Below are 6,077 nucleotides of genomic sequence, written 5' to 3' on the forward strand. Positions count from 1 at the left end.
CCAGTTTTATATAAACTGAATCATGGACCTTCTCAGCCCCCATAATTGCATAAGCCAATCCCTTATAGTAAATTATAAGATAAAAATATATACATAAATATAAATGTAATTATAAATAAACATATGTATTTATAGGGTATGTATACATACATGTATTTATAAATACACACATGTATTTATAGGGTATGTATACATCGGTCCTCTTCCTATTGGTTCTGTTTCTCTAGAGAGCCCTAATACAGTTATGCAGTTATGGACATTAGAATTTGAATTTCATAAAATTTTCACGTGTCATGAAGTACTACTCTTTATTTCTTTTAACCACTTAAAAATTTAAAAACTATTCTTAGTTTTCAGGTCATACAAAAATAGACATTGGCTAGATTTTTTCTGTGAGCTGTAAGTTTGCCAACTCCTGTCTTAGAACACTGAGCAGCCAACACAGATCTTGAAAACATATTAGCCCTTCAGTTATTTTTATCATCTAAATTCTAAATTCTACAGCAATAGAAGAATAATATCTAAAGAGGTTGATAAGTTTTATTACTCTTTAACCAAAGGATAAATCCATTCCAATTGTGAGAGAATGAATTTTTCCACACCTTTTTTAGCCAGTGGGAATGTGGTTATTAATAATTTTTTTTTCAAATGGGTATTAAATTTCACCATGGTCGTGTTGCATGTGTATACACATAAGGCCAACAAATGAATAAGCTTCTCCCGTTATTTTTCTCTCACAAAGGTAACCTGGAACAAAACTATGGTTTTCTTCACTCAACCCAACAGAAAAGGTGGAGACTCTCTATTACAAGGTACACTGTCATCCTCCTCATTATCTGGGCTTTAAAAACCAACAGCATTGATGCAACTGGAATAGTAGTTCTCAGAGTGTAATTCAAGTTCCCAGCATCACCTGGGAGCTAGTAAGAAATGCTCATTCTTGGGCCTACCTAGGACTGGGGAGTGGGGTCCCCAAATTTATATTTTTAACAAGCTCTCCAGCTGTTGAACATTGAAATTTGAAAACCAATGAATTTGAGAGAACTCAACTTTAGAGTCCAGATTCCTGGGGCTCCACTCTAGGTGTACTGAATGGAAACCTCTGGTTTGCATTGAACAAGCTACCCGATGACAGTCAGAGTCTTTCATATTTCAAAGTTGGCTGCTTTTCTTTCATCCCGCCACCCCATCCAACCTGTAGGGCTTTGCCAAGTTCTATATATTTTATATTTGCAAAAAAGCTTCCAAACCTAATACTAATCTTTAGAAAAACCTAAGATTTAAAAACAAAAACAATATTATAGAGGGCACGGATTGCATGGAGCACGGGGTGTGGTGCAAAATTAATGAATACTGTAATGCTGGAAATAAAAAAAATTAATTAAAAAAATAAAATAAAATAAAATAAAATCTGAAGTACAAAAAAAAAAAAAAACACAAAAAACACACACAAAAAAAACCAGACTCTCGGGCCCTGCTCCAGAATTACACACAAAAACATAGTATATAAATGTGTTACATTTCATATGGCATATATCTTGTGTTATATATGTATGAAACATATATCTGTCTGGGAGCATAGTGAGGAGTTCATCTTTCTATTTCTCAACCTGACATAGCTACTCCAAAAGTAAACATTTGGACCTCATTAGAATTGACCTCCTTGTTCTATGTTAATGTGGACCTCTTAAAAAGTCATCATTTTTAAAACAATCACAAATAATTTCCAGATTAAAGTACTGCAATTCTGAACATTTTTTCTTCCACTCAAAATTTTTGACATTATTACATACAGATTACTTGGCTTCCCATTCAACACCTTCTGCTAATCTTCTAACTAATTCATATCTCCCTTAACTCACCTTATTCTCCAACCAACCTATGTTCTTTTCTGTCTGTAGATACACATTTCCTTTGTGCCCCTCTACTTTGCCCAAGCAGATCCCATGCTCCTGGAGTGCTGTCTCCCTCAATATCAATAACAAAACCAAATTCACATTAGTGTTATATCCTCCAGTTAGCCTGTTCTAGGTGTCTATTAAATAATCACTAACATTTATTGAATAGTTTGTAGAAGCCAGTCCCTCTGCTATGTCCTCACATGCATTAACTAAGTTAATTTTTGTGAATACTTTATTAGGTAGCTAGAACTATTTCCTTCACTGTTCAAAAAAGGAAACCCAGGGTACATAGACTGAAGTGATTTTCCCAAGAATACTCAGTAGCAAATAGTAAAGCTGTGATTCTGATTTCATATCCTAAGCTCTGAAATACTAGATTTACCGAGTCACAAATGAAATCTTTCCACCCTGTTAAACTGCTATAAAATTGTGTTGGAAATGATTATGTGGTATTCTATACAAGAGATACATTCACAATTGATTAGTTGGATTAGGAGGATAAGGTGATAAACAGTTCACTTCCAATCATGGTTGCAAGAGAACTAAACTCAAAGATTTTTCTTTTTGTGGGGGTGGCAGTTAACAGTGATTAAAACAACATTACCACCACCACATAGAAATTACCTTCATGTTGACCACCTAACTCTATCTGAAGAGACAGACAGGAAGACTTTGGATTGAACCATAGCTATTAGGAATTGAATGAACTAGGCTCTGGGTTTTCCACTGTTTTCAAATCACAAAAAGGTCTTGTCTAACATTAATACCAGGTATCAGCACTTAAGAAAAGTGATGGGGTGGAGGGAATCAGAGGAGGAAAAGAACCATGAGAGACTAGGACTCCAGGAAACAAACTGAGGGTTTTAGAGGGAAGGGTGGTGGGGTGATGGGTGAGCCTGGTGGTGGGTATTAAGGAGGGCACGGATTGCATGGAGCACTGGGTGTTAGACACAAACAATGAATCTTGGAACACTACATCAAAAACTTATGATGTACTACTGTATGGGGACTAATGTAACACAATTTAAAAAAAAGAAGAAGAAGAAGAAAAGAAATCTTATTACTCCACTCCCTTTTGGGCCCTCCCCAAGGTTACTGTCATTGAAGGGGGACAGTATTTGTGCATGTCATAGTCATTCTATGACAGTCCCTGATATAGGGACTATAAAATAGTCCATTTTTATGTCTCCATCACCATCAATACCACCACCTAACAATTAGCACTAGATTTGAGTACAGTGGTGATTTAATAAGATGCAGAATTGGGTATGAATTTATAGAATTTGTTCCTCAGTGTGTTGTCAAGTGTTCTTTACACTTAAATTTTAAATAGTCCTAAAAGGAAAGAAAAAGTGTTTCAGTTTGGGGGGGTTACACTTAGATCAAGCATATTTTTTAGGTGCTCTTTCTTCTTTTTTTTTCCTTTAGTATTACTCAGTTTTGAGAAACTGGGTATTTGCTATATGCAGCTGCCTTTCTTTTAGTCATAACATGAAAACTGCAGGGTGGGGGGAGTAAGAAAGGGTTTTGGAACCAATGCTAATTGCATATATCAAAAAGATTTGCAAAGAGCTTATTTTTGAATATCATTGCCAGCTATATTTGGAATGTCACATACTCATGTCAGTAGCTGAAGTGGTACAACTGCATATCAGATTTTAAAGCAACAAAGATATTGTGTGGTTTTGTGGGCATTTTGTGAGATGTACTTTATTTTCCCTCCCACTTTGGTTTTTTTTTTTTTTTTTTTTTTTTTTTGCCTTTATGGCCCCAAAATCAGAAACTTTGTGGATGTGAGTATACTGTTATGTTTAGGGAATAACTATAAACTACACAGGCCACTCCGTAAAATGTACTGGACTACAAAATTATTCCAAGTTCCACATATATATTTATTGGTCACTCCCTCACCTGTCTATAATTTCCTTTTTCTCCTTTTATTCAGCAGTCTGATAGTCTTTATTTTTCTCAAAACATTATGATCCCTAGGGCAGAGCCTAAACAAGAGGGAAAATTACCTTATAGCAAGTGAGAGGGGAGAAATTCCAAGTATTGTCAAGAGAAACCTGGGCATCACGCATGGGTAAGTATAGAGGCACCATGACTTCAGATGACCTGTTATGCATTGCCTGATCTCAGATTCATAGTCCTTGGTTTTGAGGTAATGCATGCAGTCAAAATATTTAGAGTTCGTCTATAATTACACACTGTAACACAATTTAACAACAGCAGCACAGTAAAGGATTGTGTTTACTTGAAAACTCACTGTAATCATTCCTGTTAACATTCACTTTCTAGTTAGTGTCTAATGAAATAATCTTTATTTTCAAGTTTTGAATCTTTCTATTTTCTAGAAAGTATAGACTCTGTCAGTTTGTTTAGTTTATTTGAAACATCTCCATCTAGTATCAGGGAAATTGTGATTTAACTGGAGTGGGAAGTAGAGGGGAATTGTCCATGCATTGATAATTTTGCAATTCATTTCTCCCTACTCTTTGAACTTTTACATAAATAAAATAAAAAGCATGGAGAGAAGCACTTGCTACTTCTCAGCTGGAATTGGAAATGGAACTAAGTAAAGGCACCCTGTTCTAAATCCACAGTCTGCCTTCTACTTTAGAAATAGCACAAGGAATAAACTTGTGCTCAATAAGCCCAACAGGGAAATACCACTCAGACATAGTGACTAATGTAGCATCCAGCCTGCTCACCTTCATTTCGAAGAAATCATATGTGAGCCTTAATGTTAGGGCATCAGTAACAACTTTATTCTGTAGCTGGTTAATTTAAATACAATTCTTTATATATCCCCCAAATACAGTCAATGTTCATTTTTTTGCCAATGTTAATTTTTATAGGCTAAGCTTTGTTACAGGTTTTAAAAACAGTTACATCATCAACACCACCTTTTTCATATTTTTCTTTCTAAATGAACTCTGACACTGAGCAATTCTACTGTTACCCCTGTGGAAATCCTATTCAGCCATCTCTCCCAAATGCCTACCTTTTGATTCCCCTTTACACGAAACTAAAGGAGTTGTCCGATGCCTTTCAGAAAAACAAAATAAAAAGAATTGACTCAGTGTACATAACTGCCATGGGTCAAGATCTAATGTACATACTAATTTATCTAAATCACCTCATTTCCTGCCTATCTTCTGAAAACTTTGTTTTTCCTTCAAAATTATTCTTCTCCATTACACAATATTTTAGGGTGCTTACAATCCACTGGACTCATAACTTGCCATGTCCTTCCTCGACATCATCACATTTTCTCCTTTCTCTCTTTTTTTTTTAGCCAATTTACTAGTCCAGATTACCAACATATGTTGTAGGAGTGTCTGGAGTTCCAAAGTTATAAACTACAAATATACAAGTTTGAGGAATTCAAATAACTCTGGCAAACTCTACCCTCAACTATACCTACCAACATGAAACAAACAAACAAAAACTCTTCCTTAAGCCTCTAAAAACATTTTCATAGAACACAGAGATACCCTGCCACCTCTTTTTACCTACAAAAGTTTTACCTATGTAAATACCTAAACTCTCTTCATTTCGTTTTTATCTGCTTTTTGTTTTGAGAAAAACAATTTGCTGTAGGTCAGTCCATCTTTATAACCCCATGTATGATGCACAGAATAAGGTCTGCCCAAATGGGACAAATAACAAAGCCAGTAAAGCTTTTTGGAATATAAATTTTGTATCACAAATGCAGCTTTGAAAATACTAGTAGTAAAAATTGTGAATCTCTTCAGTATTAACAATGGGTTATTGCAAGTCTCCCTTGGGGCAATAACGAAAATGGGAATTCAAGAAAATCCTAAAACTACCATACATAGTGCTTCAGATATGGAAATGGAGTAAGATTAGCTAGTAATCAACAGAGGGGAAGAAAAGGTCAGGGGGAAAGGATACGGTCTTTTAAAATGAGTTTTTTGTAATGTTCCAAGCACATTCTTCTGTAAAATTTCCAGGAATGCTTCTGCCTTAGGACCTTAAGTGGTCTGTCTGCCCCCAAATCTCCTCCCTTCTCCCCCCCCACCCCTTTACCTGATAGGCCTACTCCCTCATACCTTTAAAGCCTTCTCTCAAAAGTCACCTTTTCAGTGAGGCGTACTCTAAACACCCTACTTGAAAGCTGACAATTTCCCAGGTCCTTTGCCCACTTCTGGT

The sequence above is a fragment of the Mustela erminea genome, chromosome 3 (assembly GCF_009829155.1).
Source record: "Mustela erminea isolate mMusErm1 chromosome 3, mMusErm1.Pri, whole genome shotgun sequence".
In the NCBI taxonomy this organism is placed as follows: Eukaryota; Metazoa; Chordata; class Mammalia; order Carnivora; family Mustelidae; genus Mustela; species Mustela erminea.